Source organism: Aedes aegypti, chromosome 2 (genome assembly GCF_002204515.2).
Source record: "Aedes aegypti strain LVP_AGWG chromosome 2, AaegL5.0 Primary Assembly, whole genome shotgun sequence".
Classification (NCBI taxonomy): domain Eukaryota; kingdom Metazoa; phylum Arthropoda; class Insecta; order Diptera; family Culicidae; genus Aedes; species Aedes aegypti.
Genome location: NC_035108.1, coordinates 25024532 through 25042505, shown reverse-complemented (window position 1 = coordinate 25042505; position 17974 = coordinate 25024532). Strand labels below are relative to the sequence as shown.

General features: G+C 38.5%; 1 protein-coding gene across 1 annotated transcript in view; it reads left to right on the top strand.

Annotated features, from left to right (window-relative positions):
* LOC5568475 (protein prickle) overlaps window positions 1-17974 on the top strand; it is a 341497-nt gene that overhangs the window by 50251 nt on the left and 273272 nt on the right. The window contains exon 2 of the mRNA XM_021840294.1: window positions 14780-15482. The gene's annotated coding sequence lies outside the window, so the exon portion shown is untranslated. The remainder of the gene's footprint in view (window positions 1-14779; window positions 15483-17974) is intronic.

The following is a 17974-nucleotide window of genomic DNA, read 5'->3' as shown; positions in this document are numbered from 1 at the left end:
TCATTCAGAAATCTCTGCGAAGATCTCTATACAACTTTCACGAAATATTCATTAAACGATTTCTAGAGAAATTCATGAAGAGAGCCCTCAAGGAATTTCTGAAGCGATCCTTGAAGTGCTGGATGAATTCCTGGATGGCTAAAGGAAAACTATAATACTTTATGAAGTACAAGAATGAATTAATGGGATGATTTCATGAATGTATTGTGTATTTCTTGATATGCTTTTTTCTGCAGGAATCTCCAAACAGCTATTCTTTATTTCGAAAAGTTCAATCAAAAATGTCTTGGATCAATCTCTGGTAAAAAATCTATCCAGGATATCTCAGTAAGATATCCTGGATAGAAAATGTTAAAGAAAATTTTGGGAAAGTCAATCTAGCAATATCTGGGGAATGTTATAGCACAGCGGAACAAGTTTTTGTCTCAAGCACCAGAACACCACTGTTTTATTTATATGAATCTATTGCCGTTTTCAAAAATTAGAAAAAAAAAACAATATTTATCGATTTCAGTCAACTTGCATGCAAGTTTTCTAGCTTGTATGTTGATTTATGTGCTCGATTGAGTTGCTAAAGAATACAAAACGACGAAGTTCATAATAATGTAGTTACTAAAAAACTACTTCGAAACGAAAATTTTTAAAAGTTTTGTATTTAGCCATACAGAAACAACAACAAAAAATTTTCAGGAGGCTGCTACTTGTCTAAAAAATCGATTCAGTCGATATAATACAGTGAAACCTCCATGAGTCGATATTGAAGGGACCATCGACTCATGGAAATATCGAGTCATGGAACAGCAATTCTTTGGAAAGCTGCTTCTAGGGACCATCATAGTAACCATGAAATTATGTTTTTAGTATGGTTCCATGAGTCGATATCGAGTCATGGAACATCGACTCATGGAGGTATCACTGTATCAGGAAATTTCAATTTAGCTATGTCTCATACAAACGTTTAAGTCCTATTGTGCAGGAAAAAAATTGAATCTCTCTTACAACTTCAGTAGTTGCGGTGTTGCATTTTATAGTAAAAAAAAACTTGCTTTTCGAACACAGCATCTGTACAGAGCATCTGGCCATAGTCAACCGCGCTACAACTGCAATTATTTTTAAGAGTGTGTGTTTCATATTGAAAAATGTTTCTTTTAAACATTGTATGTACATGGCGATATAACATAAAATACCTGAAATATCTCGGAAATCACAAAAATAAGTAATAACTAAATATTTACTAAAGCAACATGGAAACCATGATTATTGCGTCGCACATTAAATATTCGTCATCAGAAAAGTGGACCCTCCTCTAGGGTTTGTCGAGGGAAAAAAAATCCTAGCTACGCCAATGTGTCTGACTATGGTTGATTCCATTCTCTGCGTTCGACTCGACTCTCTTGGACCCAGGCACACTTATTCTAGTATACCAGAAGACCTGATTCCCAACAGCCCCACAAAACGCGCTGACGAAGCGGGGGCTTGTTTAGGCCAAACTTTAAAATAGCTCCCGACTTCTAAACCAAACAAAGACTTCGACGATTCCCTCCTTGAAGCATACACGAATTGTTGCTTTTCGGGATGTTTTCTTCTCTGGTTGACTGGGTTGATGATGCACCGTTACTCGCGTTCTGATCGGTGCACAATTCAAACATCGGTCAATCATCATCGATCGGCAAAAGAGGGAGAAAGAGAGAACGGAATATGCTCCAATATGAGACGGCGCAGTTCGGAGATGATGGATACCCACCAGACCCCAAAACGCTTCAGTCGATTGAACATTGGACCCGCAAGAATTCAAAGTCCGTTCGTCAGCTGAGCAGTTGGCTGTGTTTGCGGTGAACATGAAACCATGAATTTGAGCGTTGCAACGAAATGACTGTAGATCGATTATTTTTATATGGCATGGAAAAAATGTGCATTCTAACTCAGTCCAAACGGTTGTCTGGTCTGGACCCTAACCATTTCTAGGCACGATAGGTATGAAGCCAAATCACATCCTACTAATGATTAACTCTTGACATGTTCAAACAATGCAGATGAAAGCCCCGGAGTAGTTTCAAGGAAAAAAAATTGAATGATAAATTCTAATCCCTAAATTTTACAAAATTTAAAGAGAAATAAGTTTATTGTAGCATGACGTAGTATTAGGATTTTTTTTTTTGCTATGTATATAAAACCGTTCAAAAATCAATAACCAGGAACAATGCTTCCCACTCAGCCAAACATAGGAAGCATAAAGTTACCGGAGAAAAAAAAAGCGCAAGATCAACCGCAACCGTCCGGTCCTGGTTTGGTTCGGTCTTGGTCCGGTCAGGTCGGCGTCGATGTTGCGCTGCTTGTGTGTCGGGCAGAGATTCTTGAGCATGCTCAAACGCTATGCTCTCGTTCTTCGATATGCTTGAGTGTGTGCTGCTGTCACTGTTGTTGTTTCAAACTTCTTTCTATACTTCTGACCCGACCGACCGACCAACCAGACAAACTTTACCGATGATCGTAATTGAGGTAACCTTCCAGGGACCGCGGCGGTAGCCCGATCTCTGAGAGCAAAGAACCAAACACGAGTACGCTTATAAAAAGGCATTGAGGGTGTGTGAAGGAGTTCGCTCTCGTTGCTGTGGTCTTCGGTTTGGTTCAGCTGTAGTAGGGTGAAGTGGTTCAAAATGAAGTAGTGTTGCAGTTTATATTTTAATGAAATAAATGTTATTACAATTAAAAAATACATTATAATACTTACAGTACCCCTCAGGTAGGAAATACCTAATATCACTCCTATAATCATATTTTACCATTCCCAGAACTCTTGCTATTAGCTTCATACTATCAAGTATTATAATACTGCTCAATTTTATACCCTGGACCATTTTACTCACATGATAGTTTTTTTAATCTTTCCTTTTCATATCGCCATTGTTTAACCATTCAAGTTCCTTTAAATCCCCCTCAAATTCATCATGAACACCTATTATGAGTCATAATTTATGACTTTCTTTTTCTCACCTCTACACTATGGGGGATCAGGCGGTCATAAATCGAAAAAGTTTTATTTCCTTAATCATTTTTTGTTATTTTCTTGTTATTACTAACAACATTATTAACCCTCTAATACCCAAATTTTTATTTTCGATTTAAGTATTATTTTTCGTTATCTAAAATCGTTCTAAACACGTTTTGGGCATTTATTTATTTTTATTCGCAAATTTTTAAATTTTGGTTTTTGATTTTTATAATTTTTATTTTTGAACATCCCTAGCTTTTTTCATTTTTTCTTGAAGCCTTTTCTAGTTGTTGATTTTTGGCAATAATAAAAATTTTAATTGTTACGGTATTTTGAAAAATATTAAATTTTCAATTTTTTTTCGGAGCGTATTTTATTTTCCGTGTAACTAACGGAAAAACAGGTTTGAAATGATTTTAATATCACCAGGCTCTTCGTTTGTGATAGGTTAATCGTAGAAAAATATAAAAGGTACGATTTTTATACTACACGTTAAACGAAGCCCAGGCATTTGTAGGTTATATAAGAATGCAATTTTTCAAACAATTTCTAAAAATACAAAAAAGTTTCAAAAGTCATAAAAAACTTTTCTTACATGCGTGTTATGAGTCAAGGTATAAGCCAAAAATAAAATCATTTTGATTTCCGAGCTACGAAAAAATACACAAAATTCAAAAGTGTACCCCGTCTAAAGGCGGGGTTGGGTATTAGAGGGTTAAGAAAAAATACGAAATTCGAAAATGCTAGTTGCTTTAGTTTCTTTAGTTTATTTTTGCAATTCCGTTGCAAATCAATAAACTTTTCATTGAGAAGATTCACATCATAACGGCCTGCTTTTCCTACAAAAAAAAAAACAATGCTCTTTTCGGTGCTGAAAAGTAGCACTTTTCAGTTTTATTTTGGGAGGCGTCAACCAATCATCCCAATATCTTCTGATATAGCATCTGATTATAAATATGATGTGCGATCCGGATCCGATACAGGCTGGTGATTCTGGATCTGGTCTGGATCATCCAGCATTTGTAGAAGAGACATCAGAGCCTTACTATATGCGCCGTCTTACCTGTTTTGTCTTTCAATATGGAATATAGATCTGTATGATGTGAAAGAGAAAATTCGTGACATTCCTAGATACTACTGTATCACAGTCTACGCGATTGGAAATACTGAAATGAAACAGCACGTGGATGTGTGCCCATATTGGTTCTCTTGAATCGTTTGTTTTTGCTTTTGAAATTAATCCTTAAACGGAGTTTTTCGTGATAGCAAAAATTTTTGTATGCAACTCGTTGCAAAACTCGTGCTGAAAAAATCATAATTTTGCATATTGTTGCATAAATAACTATTTTAAGCCAAAGGTAGTAAATTTTGTTATTTGTTTAATCATAGCCACGAACACCACTGCCACTATATGTTTCGAAATAATATTTCTCCATTTAATAAGGTATCCTGGGGCGAGTACGTTGGGCAGCCCTGATGTAAATTGTCTACAGTTAGAAGACGTAACGTTACTTGTAAGAAAAATATTTCATTCTTGTTTCTAGATCGATGACAAGATAACGATGATGTATAGCTTCGTAACGATATGAAATCATTTTTAAATAATTTTAAATACCCCAAGTTGAGCAAACATTGAAACACTAACTAAAAATATTCTTAATTTTTTCTTGATTCAGATTCTTTGTCATACCAATTCCGATGAATTAGTCATTAGTTGAGCGTCCTTCATTAACATCTCTTCCGGTCTGCTCATCCATTTTCATTAAACATGTGTTTCGCATTCGTATCAACCTTGATACCTTGATGGCCACAGCGTAGCGTCACGCCATTGCCGGACGTTTTGTAGAGCTCCACCTTCGTCGGTCTTGGGTGAAACTTCTCCAGTTGCCCCGAACGTTTAGGGTCGCCAGGTCCTCTTCCACTGCGTACAGGCAGCGTATTCGTGGTCTTCCCCGAAGCCGCCGACCTCTACCTGGTTTCCTGCTGAATATTATTTTTGCAATTCTTTCTTCCGACATTCGCACTAAGTGACCAGCCCACTGAAGTCTGCCGTGTTTTACACGCTTGATAATATTCACATCTTTGTACACTTGATACAACTCGTGATTCATGCGTCTGCGCCACACACCATTTTCGAGTTTCCCACCGAGTATTGTCCGCAGCACTTGACGCTCGAAAACACCAAGAGCTTTCCGGTCTGACTCTTTCAACGTCCACGCTTCGTGCCCGTAGAGAGCCACCGGAAGAATCAATGTTTCATATAGGGCGAATTTTGTTTCCGTTTGCAAGCTGCGGGACCTAAGCTGGTTACGTAGTCCATAAAAGGGCATATTCGCAGCCGTAACACGTCTTGTCATTTCGCGGGAAACGTCGTTGTCACATGTAACAAGTGTTCCAAGGTAAACAAATTCTTCAACAACTTCAAACACATCCCCATCAAACACTACCTCAGCACCGACACCACCATGCCTGACTCTATCTCTACCTGCAACCATGTTTTTCGTTTTGGTAGAATTAATGGTCAGGCCTATCCTCGCTGTCTCCCTCTTCAAAGGCACGAAGGCCTCTTCCACTGACCTGCGATCGCCTCCAATTAGATCTATATCGTCCGCAAAGCCAAGGAGCATGTGCGACCTTGTGATAATAGTGCCATTTATCTGCACGCCAGATCTCCTAATAGCACCCTCGAGTGCAATGTTGAACAGTAAATTCGAAAGTGCGTCTCTCTGCTTCAATCCGTCTAACGTCACGAACGAGGTTGACACCTCGTCTGCGATCCGAACACTTGATTCCGAACCATCCAGCGTAGCACGTATCAGCCTAATTAGTTTCGCCGGAAAACCATTTTCAGACATTATCTGCCAAAGCTCAATTCTTTTCACTGAGTCGTACGCCGCCTTGAAATCAATAAACAGATGGTGAGTCTGCAAATTATACTCCCGGAATTTGTCTAGGATCATTCGCAAGCTAAACATCTGGTCCGTTGTCGAACGGCCCTCACGAAAACCAGCTTGGTATTCGCCGACGAAGGACTCTTCGAGCGGTCTCAGTCTGTTAAGGCGAAGTAGGCCGTCATTGAAATTTGTACGCGCCGTTGATGATTGTTGCTAATTCATCTCATGATTTCGAATCAAAGAAAATCAGTTGGTTTTGCACTGACACAGCTGTAAAAGTATCAGCATACTTTATGCATGTTAGCGCGTACAGTGAAACATTTTCAAGTCAATATAAACTATCAAGTCTGAGTTTTATCACTTTGAAATGCAAGCTGAAAAGTCATCATTGTTGCCAAAACGAATGACGGGCTACTTAACCTTAAACAGGATGCGTGTTTGGAGAAAAAACGTCATCATAGAAAAATAAATCAAAAACATTCTCATGACCGTGACCTAAAGTTGATCAATCGATTTGGGACATTTTTGTTTTTTTTTTTTTATGATATACCTCTGTATGAAAGAACGGTTCATAAATATTATCGAAACAAGCATTGTAATGTTACGTAAGTCCTATACGATCTGAGAATGTACCTATAATCACGGTAAAAAGAAGCAAAGTATTATACTCCGAAGAATGTCATTTGACAGTGACTTCATTCCTATCGCAGACTCGAACGAGTGCAAAAGAAAGCAAGGCTTGCCCTTTTTACTATCCTGTAAGCCTCATGCTTGACGATACATGTTTCGATTGAAAACCATTGTTTACACGTGGGAATAGCCTCCCTTGTTGTGTCTACCGTGCCTATAATGAGAAAGGGCCGTGCCCCCCTCAAGTCCAGAGTTGCTCGCTGTCACTATCAACGCTTAAAATTTGCTGATTTGTACAGGCCGACTGCGATACAAATCAGATCAATCTACATCATATCAACATCATGCTGTGCATTGATGGCGATAGACTGGGTTAAGTTTAGCCTTTAGTTAAGCAAATAAAATGGCAATTTATCAGTACGATATTTATGACAGTGCGGCAGATAGATTGAAACTATTAGCATAGCATGGATAATTACCACGTGATCAAGTGCCCGAGAGAATTTTAAGGGGACAAAATTGCATTCTAGGATCGATCGAAAGGAGCATAAAAGGTTACTGTAGGGGCGTAAAAGGGGAACTTACTGATTTTTATACATTTTGTTATCTTAATGTTATTCATGTTTAACAATCACAATTCTATTTCAATTCTTTTCAAATCCCCTTTCAAGCTCAGTTCCAGTTTCTTATGAGATTCTAGGGAAGTTTGTAAGCATACAAGAAAATAGGAAATGAAAAATGTGTTCCATTGCTGTTAAAGGGTTTTCTAGGAGGAACATACAAAATTGTAGTAGAGGCACGTTGGGGGAACTAGCTTACTTTTATTTTTAAACATCCTTTACAAGTCCCTCGTGTTTTATCGTTATCGTTACCCCGAACGCCATTACCCCTAATGGGTCACTACCCCGAAAGCCATTACCCCGAATGGGTCATTACCCCGAAGGCCACTACCCCGAATGAGCCATTACCCAGAATAGTATGAGATACAGTACAGTATCTTGTTTTGCGTGCAAAAATGCGTCTCTAATGAAGGCTGGTAATTAATGGCACGTAAAATTCCTCGGTAAAATGATCATCATATATTTATTCTTTCGAAAAATGGCAACTATATTCTTCTCATTTTTTCTGAGTCAGTGCCTGTTTATCAGCTCAGTGGGCACCTTCGCAATTCCAGGGTTTATTCAAAAATTTCATTTCGCCAACAATTGCCATTTTTAACACATACCCACCCCATCGTACTTTTTTTTGTATGGAAATTCTACATATTGTGAATGGGCTGTAATATTTTGAGGACAACCACCCACAAACTTTTTTGCTCCCTTCAGCGTTACGAAATTTGTTAATGGGCTTTAATAAAATAACCCTTTTATTGACTGAAAGGAATTCGGATCTATAACCCTCAATATGGTGTTGCTTAACAGATGCGTAATCACCGGTATTTGGGCTTGTTAGTGGTGTTCATATTTAAATTTTGTTTTTGAAGAAATATTTTTCTTTCTTATGAATACAGGTTGTGTCATAGCTTCACGTTGTTATAGTGATCATTCACGTCATAGCTGCAAACATTTCACCAGAAATTTGCCCTTCTTTTTTAAATAGGCTGTTCTTTCACGTTTTTGTTGGATAAGCTAGTCACTGATATTTCCATATAGAACAGCTTTTTATAAAGGAATACATCTTGAAGGCATTCACAAAAGTGATTCTTGTTATAATTCTAATCGGATATTTTCCCTTTCTTTTATCTTCTTGTGTTTTCTGCCATCATCATTTCTTCATTATCTTGAATCAAAAATATATTTTTTTTGTGGTTATCTCATAGAAATTCAAATTAATGATCCCACAAATCAACAAAAGCTCTTACTGTAGCGTCAATCAGAGGCCGCCGATTTTTTTAACATGTACAAGTGTACAAGTGCTATAGCGGAACGGTCGTCTATTAGGTTGGTTTTTAGGCGGGTTACATAGAACAACTTTTGCAGCGACTATCTCAGGGTGAACTTCCATTACCATCGTTTACGAAACAAAATCTTTAAGAAGATCTTAATCTTAATGCCCGACACCTATAAAATGAGTAAAGGAAGTGGCTACCGACGTCCAATAAGAGACTTTACTACATCCTAATCCTAGCTATCCTTCTCATAATAAATTCACCCTTCTTTTCGAAATAGGCTGTTCTTCAGAGCACTGCAATGTGGCTGTGTGAATCTTCTTAGAGGACAAAACTTAGTGTTTAAAAATTATTTGCTGAACAACTAGCTGCTTTTTTATCTTCTAATATTTGAAAAATACATTTTTGAGCCAAACTCGTGAAATACTCAAAAGGAATCGTACAATTATCTCCCCACTCTCTAAGTAGAATATGTCTCAAAATGTTATCCATTCGGGGTAATGGCTTTCGTGGTAGTGGCGTTCGGGGTAGTGGCATTCGGGGTAGTGGCGTTCGGGGTAGTGTCATAGAATCGTTATTTTTTAATTAACTGTAAAATTCTTCTATTTTTATGCTTTCTTATGAGGTTCAAGAGGAAATAATATGTTTCAAAAGGGACTTAGAGGGACAAAAAATAAATTTCTAGGCTTTTCAAAAGGTTTTTCGAGGGGGGGGGGGGGTTAAGGTGGATTTCCAAGTCAGTGTCAAGTTATAAGGAGAGAACTAGCTGATTTTTCCTTACTTCCGTTTTGATTATTTTATCTTAATGTTCCTCATGTTTGACAATTCCAATTATATTTCGAATCTTTTTTAATTCCCTTCAAATTTATTACGACATTATTTAACACCTTCTTAAGAGATTCAGGGGGAGTTCAGTGTTTTAGTGTCCAAGAAGGTTTAAGACAAACATATTGAAGTTTCTGGGCCATTTGAGGGGTATTCCAGGGAATTTTCAGATTCAGATGACTAGCTGATAGTATATTGTTTCATAATATATACCGGGGCAAGTTGAACCGGCTGGGGTATGATGAAAAGACCAAGTACAGAAAAAAAGAAAAGAAAGTCAAGTATAGAAACTTTAAGTTAGCAAATGAAACTTTTACCATAGATAAAAAGATGTATCACTCAAAACTGAAGAAGGTACTAGAAAAAACACGAATAGACTGCCTCTGAATGTGAGTTATGCAACATAGCAATGTTTTATTGATTTTTAATTGAGTGGTCGATGGAAATCGCGTCAGTGTTGTGTCTGGTTGTCTGTGCTTTTAGGGGGAAAACCATCTAGCATTTATTGACATCATGTTCAAGACTTTACATTTCATCTTGCCCACCCCGTTTCAATTAGCCTCGGTGTGCCTCACTCTTTTAACCTCACTTTTTTAGCAATTCGAATTCTATTTCAAGTCTTCTCATAGTACCTCAAACTGCATTATGACCTATGTTTAGGGGTTAAGGCATAGGTTAAGGGAAAGTTTAGTAATGAGAGGGCAAAAATTGAGCTTATGGGCAGTTTGAGGGGTTGGGCAGAATACCAAGTTTTTATTTCCAAAGTTTAACTATCATAGACTCATAATATTAATAGATAAATTCGAAACAACAAATTGGTAGTGAAACGCATAACGTTTGATCAATCAAGATAGACAACTCTCTATTACAGTGGTTCCCAGTAACTGTTGTGAAACTCTCTGAATTGCAATCCGGAAGGCCAAGTGATTGGAAGAAGTGCCATTTGTTTAAGTTGACTATTGATCCCGATTTCGAAGAATATAAACGGCATTGAGATTGTGTCCTTCCATACTGGAACTAACTTCTTAACAACTTTATCATCGGTTCCTAAATCATCCGAGGCCAATTTAAAAACCTCACGTTCATTCACACAGTTTTTAATTCTGGACAAAAAAAAAAAAGCTAAAAACGTTCGTTTGTAGACCTCTCTTCCAGCCTAGTTGGGTTTCAGGTATACGTTTCAGCGACGACTCAGCAGCAGGGCGATTTACTATCGGTGAATCCATATTATTCGTTACGTTGCGAGAAGGAACGGCAGTTCCATTTGCTAGCGTATGATGAATTGCTGCTTTTTCGATTCGGCGATTTCATCATCAATGCAAGTAATTTCTTAAGATTTTGGCGTTTTGGCTTCATAATCAACTTGGTTCAACGGCGTACTACGGTTGTTTCGTTGGGTGGACATCAAATCGCTGCATGGGTTGCACATCCACCACAAGTTGCGAGATTTATGGTAACGTATCAACTCTTCGGTATTCCGTTTCACACAATAAGCGTGATAGACGTCGTTGCAAAAACCCTCACCGCCAATGCAGTTTGAACGAGCGATGGGTTGTGAGCATTGTTTGCACTTTGAGAGTGCTTCCATCCATATTGAAACTGGAGCAGCGGCTTTGTATACAAGTTGTTGAATTGAAATTACGGATCTTATACTGCAAATATCAGAAGGAACTTGTAAGATATTACGAGAACGATCAAATAAGAAAACTTTAACAGTGCATAAGGTGAAGGTGAATCGAAGCCAAACTTTGAATTTTCATGAGCACAAATCTGGAGAACCGAACACCCGTCCGAGCTGAAAACTTAATCGATTGGTCACACCCAGCTAGCTTCCAAGGTCAAACTCCTTGGAAAATTATCAAAACTTGATGAGCTCAGTGTTGTTCGTCATCCAAATTTTCCAAACTCCCAAACTTGGGTGTTTTGTATGGAAAACAGCATTTGATTACTAACTTTTGTCACTGACTGTATATTGTTCGGCGTATGTTACAGTTCTATCGATCGGTGGCACATTTTCGGGGATTCATGTAAAAGTCACTTATGGGGTTTATCGCGCTTCGTTTCATATGCCCCTAATTCGCCCGAGTGATCTTCATTTGAACCGAAGTTTTGTAATTTCTTCGCCAATTGGATTTTATTTCCGGTGAATTAACTTTGGTCCGCGAAGCCATTGTATTCAAGATTCGTTTTTAATTGATTAATCGAGTAATCTCTTACTTCGTTAGCTTTTTTTTAATATCTCAAGTGTTTTGAAAATTTTCCTAATTTTGTTTTTTACACAATTATTGATGAAATGCTAGTAATCAATAATGGAAGAAAATCGTCTCTAGCGACAAATAACACAGTATTCGAATGATCTAAGAGGGCTGTCGTTCTTGCAAAAGCATGATTGCGATACATCATTCTGCGCGCGTTGAAACGATATATGGATTATCAGATGAACTGTTTATCGTAGGACAAACCGTTTGTCAGATGTTGTAACATGTTGCGATTAACGTGCATCAGAACGCATTTAAGACGTTAATTATCGCTCAAACCATTCTCGAATGACTTTTGGATCAATAATGGTATGCTAGAAGTCATATCGCAGAGTGAAAGCGTGAAAATCCTCCAAAACTTATGAAATCGGTTTGCGAACAATTAATCGTCAGCTCACAGGCCGAGCGATTATTTTTTCGCGGAGCGGAGTTTGTTGATGACTAAGGGTTTATCGTTGTTGCTATGATCGCATGATAAAGAACAACCACGATGCATCATTTGTTTTATCATGATCACTAGATTTCCATCCTTGCTAGTAATGTCATTCAGTTAATAAAACATTATAAGCCAAATTTCATTTTACCAGCTCTGTATGCTATTTTCAGCAAAACCTTATAATCGCTTCTAAAAGCAGTGTTGAAAAAACCTCAAATTCTTATATTTATTCACATTGAGATTATTCAGGCATGAGTTAATGTTTAACTAAGCAGTCCTAAAACCAATAATGAGTTACTTCGTCCTCGAGTTTGATTATTGTGTAATTTAACATTAAAATCTCAGGTTAGAGTTTCGTCAGGCATAAATCTTAGGATTGTTCTCTTGCAGAAAAGCTTATTGAGTGTGAGTCTAGCAACACAGCCTTGAGGTATCGATAGAAAATCTCTGGAATATTTTCGGCTTAATCCTTGAATAATTTAATGACGAAATTCTCAAAAATTTTTATGGAACTTCGTTGGGGAACTCTTTACGGGATTGAAGAAATTCAAAATTCTTAACTTTTTCTTATCAAATCATTGGCAAAATCTTATTGAATCAACATTCTCTTCTCAACTATCTGATTTATTGTTAAATTTTGGAACGATACTTATCAAAATATGCTGAATACACTTCTTACAAAATGCTGTGTGGACTTTGAGAATCTTGACAGAGTAGTGTTTGATCCTTTGCTCGTGTCGCTTGCTCCTGCGGGGGCGGATGATGTGAGCAGGATCAATCGTGTTGCGCGTCGCTCGCGCGGCATGAATAAATAGTGGCGTGATTTGCGGATAGGGTCAGTAGTGTTTGATCCTTTGCTCGTGTCGCTTGCTCCTGCGGGGGCGGGTGATGTGAGCAGGATCAATCGTGTTGCGCGTCGCTCGCGCGGCATGAATAAATAGTGGCGTGATTCGCGGATAGGGTCAGTAGTGTTTGATCCTTTGCTCGTGTCGCTTGCTCCTGCGGGGGCGGGTGATGTGAGCAGGATCAATCGTGTTGCGCGTCGCTCGCGTGGCATGAATAAATAGTGGCGTGATTCGCGGATAGGGTCTATAGTGTTTGATCCTTTGCTCACGTTGCTTGCTCCTGCGGAGGCGGGTGATGTGAGCAGGATCAATCGTGTTGCGCGTCGCTCGCGCGGCATGAATAAATAGTGGCGTGATTTGCGGATAGGGTCAGTAGTGTTTGATCCTTTGCTCGTGTCGCTTGCTCCTGCGGGGGCGGGTGATGTGAGCAGGATCAATCGTGTTGCGCGTCGCTCGCGCGGCATGAATAAATAGTGGCGTGATTCGCGGATAGGGTCAGTAGTGTTTGATCCTTTGCTCGTGTCGCTTGCTCCTGCGGGGGCGGGTGATGTGAGCAGGATCAATCGTGTTGCGCGTCGCTCGCGCGGCATGAATAAATAGTGGCGTGATTCGCGGATAGGGTCAGTAGTGTTTGATCCTTTGCTCGTGTCGCTTGCTCCTGCGGGGGCGGGTGATGTGAGCAGGATCAATCGTGTTGCGCGTCGCTCGCGCGGCATGAATAAATTGTGGCGTGATTCGCGGATAGGGTCAGTAGTGTTTGATCCTTTGCTTGCGTCGCTTGCAGGATCAATCGTGTTGCGCGTCGCTCGCGCGGCATGAATAAATAATGGCGTTAAACGGGTTAGGCGTGAATGTATCATGGATCGCATCACCAATCGCTGGTGACTCCCAGATCTTTACCTTATCCCACTAACCCAATATCCTTTCCATGACAACTGTGGAGATGCAGAAGATTCTTCGGTCTCTAGTAACAACGGTTGTCTAGCTAACATTCCTTCCCTTCCCCGATGACCGTAAGGACGTGGCCGGCGCTGTTATTGACTTTTAAAATTTGAGCTCTCGATTTGTGCACATTGAAGAATGGTTAGCTAATCCCAAGCCCCATTCATTGATTCCCTGTGCAACTTCGATTGCTCTAGTCAATCACGGAGTAGCAACTACGAATTGTACGGTCATATATGCTCATGCTCATGCTCATGTGGACTTTGAGAATCTTGACAAAATTTTTGAATTCTATGTGATCACAGACGTAGGTTTTGGGTGTCCTACCAAGAATATCTTTAGTATTATAATATATTTAGAAAGCTGTCATAAACTTACATGTTTGGACGTCCGAGAGATGTTAGTTGATCTTCAAAGGAGATCGCAGTTCTAAAGAGGTTGGAAACCACTATCCTTGGGGGAGACATTCTCGGAGTCGAGATACAACTCAATTTTTGGTCTTTTCATTCGCCATTCATTAGTTGAACAGAATTACTCAATTTTGGTTAAATATTTAATGTCCCACTAGGTAGTTTGTCTTCAACTCCATTAGAAAAATATTTCCGGTTAATTTAACCCAAATTTGGCTTATTGGGTCAAACTACCACCATCGGGAAGATGCAGCTCTCCTTATGTTTGACAACATTCGTGGGGAAGAAACAGAACACCGACAGATTTTGGTTTGAAAATTTAATCGATATACTTAACTTTGGGTCACTCAGGGGGGAAAAATCCATATTTTTCCAAATGTTTAAAACCATTTTTTGTTACATGAATGTCAGTTTCGATCAGGAAAACTACTTTTGAAGATTCGATGATTGCAATGGTGGATTCCTGAAAGCCGAGTTGACATTTTAAACCACCTTTCCCTATAGAACTCATGCGACTCCTACTTGAATGGCAAATACGCGAAATGCAGCCACTCACACAGGAAGACGGGAACGGGAGTTTCTCAATAATTGTGCCTTCTCTTTTTCGCTCTTCGACCGCCTCTATTGATACCCTTTTATTTTCGGATCTTTTTTTGCAGAGTGGGTGATCGAGTGCTGCCGAGGAAGACCAACCACGCCGCCGCCGGTACACTTTAGTAGCGATCGAAATACGATCGAAGCGCGGCGCGCCGGAGTTTGAACCGTGGAGAGAGCGTGTTTCGGGGAGTGCACATAACTGCATGCTGGAGCGAGCGTGTCTTCTCCTGGGATCTTTGAATGTGCTCTGGATTTGGTTCGGAGCGGCGATCGTTCCGAGTGACGGTTCAGTGGATGGGATATGACCAAATAATCGGTGCAGCGTGAAAAGTCAACTTGGAAGAGTTGGAAAAGTGCAGTGAAGTTTTACAACAGGAAGAGCCAAAGAAATAAGATGTATGGCCTTTGATTTGTGTTATTACTCCGTGTGTATTTGTCTGTGGTCGAGTTCGGAGTGTTTGGAAGGTGCCCAAGCAAGTGAAGGTTTAAATCCAAGCTGTGATTTGGGAGTGTGGCGAAAGGAGAAACGAAGTGAAGTGACTCCCCAAGGGGATTGGGGAAACGATATTTTATAAACAAAAAGCTTCGCGCGAAAGAAGAGTCCGATATACTACCGAAGAGAAGCGATACGTTGCATAGTGTACTATTTTGGGAGAAAAAACGGATGCAATTCAGTCGTGGTCATACGGTTTATGCAGAATACGCTATATCAAACAAAAACAACAAGACATCAAGTAGTACCCATCACTTTCCTGTAAAATATTGGTAAGTTTTTCATTTTACCCGATTTTGCATATTTTGTATTATACTATAGAAAAAATACAAGAAAAAGTTCAAATAGTATTGCTAGCTATTTTGGAATAGACCAAACAACCATCTTGTGCTTATACTGATTAGTGTAGAGCTGAAATGGTGTCTAATTTTGCTCTCAATCCCCTTAACATCAAGTGACCGGGCTTCCCGGATTGTGCTAAACAGTCTCCAATTTGAGCGACCTGTCCCACACCACCAAGCGTTCCGGAGGACGTCCCGGATTTTAGAGGTAATCAAAAATATTGGAATTTGTACTTGAAATATGAACAATTGAATGTTATACATTTTTATATGGAAATTCAGTATGTGGATGTTACTGGTCGGTTTTCCCCATGGACCAACAACATTCTCATCTGGATCTTAACAGGATTTAGGATTCTATTCAATATCCTAACAGAACTTAATTCTTCTTCTTCTTACAAAATTTATGTTGAAATATTCGCAAAATATTCAAACCTTTTCAAAAAGTTTACTGATGGAGGACAGCAAACTGATCGTGCATAGCTAGAGGCTTCTGCAGGATTTTTGTCTTGTTTCAAAATTAGTACAACCTTAGCATTTTTCCATTTGTCAGGAAAATTTGCTAATTGAAAACATTTGTTGAATATATCAACTAAAAATGATAAGCTACTTTCTGGAAGTTTCATAATGAGGATGGTGAAAATTCCATCATTGCCAGAGCTTTCATCTTTTTGAATTTTTAATAAAAGTTATCACTTCTGCCAAATCAGTCTCCCAGGAATTTTCAAATACGTTCTCTTGATTGAGAATATTTTCGAAATCCTGAATAACTTGATTTTCAATTGAACTAGTAAGTCCTAAATTAAAATTGTGCGCGCTTTCAAACTGCATAGCAAGTTTTTGAGTTTTTTTTGCAATTTGTTAGTAATAATTTGTTTTCCGGTTTGAAGTCGAGATAAATAAATGTAATCCTCGGTATACTCCCGAACAGCTGTCAGAAGATATTATAGAACGATTTTCTGGAGAAATGTATGAATACATTTTTATATGTAGGGAAACATTTCCTTAGAAAATGAAAGAATCTATGAAAAAATCTTAATAGAATAGCTGCAAAGACTCCTAGCTATTCTTGGAGGACTTCTAGAGTACCCATATAACCATTTATGAAGAAATTCATAGTAAAATGTCTGGAGGTATGTCAGAAGAAATCAATAAAGCAGTCCTTGTGAAAATTTAAAAAGATTGGTGAAAATTTTGAAAAACTATCCTATAGGAATATCCTTAAAAAAATCCATAGAGACATTATCTTCCAAGGAGATATTCTTTGATCCATTTGATTTGATTCATCAACAAATTCCCCAGAAACCTGGATACCGAAGGTTATTATGTCGCATGACAATGTTTGCTGGTTTTCAATAATTAACCAAGCGTTATGGCTCATACAACAATTTGAAATTTTTCATACAAAAAGCGTTACGGAGGGGGGAGTGGGCTAAAATTTACAATTTTAGCGTTACATAATAAATGGACGCTGCCATACCAGTTCCAATGGGTTCAAAATCATAAAGTTTGATGTGTCACATGACAATGATTACTGATTTTAAATAATTGATCCCGTATATCAGTTCAAAACTGGCCAAATGGTTTCTGTACTGAGCAGCTCAGCCATGGAATGCAATCATTTGGAAAATCTTGAAGTTTGCTGTGTCACATGACAATATTAAGTCACCTTCGAAGTTTGACCCTGGACCGGTTACTCAGAAGCCCGGATACCGGTTCCAGAGTGACCAAATAGATCCCTGGCATTTCAGCTCACCCATATAATGTAATAACTGACAATGTTCACTGATATTCAAAGTAGAATAATTTAAAATATGTTTCTAGACAAAGAAAAAAGGACAAAGGAAACAACATTTGCAAATTTCAGTTTCTCTTGTCTGCTTCAAGCATACCTTTTTGAATGAAGTTTAAAACTAGTTAAAAAGAGTTTGTTGTACTAAGAGTATTTTTCCAAAACTTTCCAAAATACGCCTTAGGTGGACGAAAGAGGCTTCATGTTCCACAGCATATATTATATTCTATTAAACTCTAAATCTACATCCATTGTGGTTGTTTGAAAGTTCATCCAAAACTGTTTCTTCACTTATATTTATGTTTAGAGGCACAAACGCTAAAGTGATAGTGTTCATATTTTGTTCCTTAAATTTATCATATCGTTTCGATGATTTCCAAAAATATTAGAAATTCATGTTGATTTCAGATTACTAATACTGTGCGTAAAAATCATTATGTTTTGGATTTAATGGGAACCAAACCTCATTTTCCAGTCTAACATTCTTAAAATATTTCGCTTTTTTCACGTTGGCGAATTAAAGTATTTTTTTTTAATTTTTTGCAATTTCTCATCGTAATAGGCTGTTTTCCATCACGCCAATCTGTCATGAAACGGCCTACTTTCCTGCACTGGAGTACGCAGTGCGGGA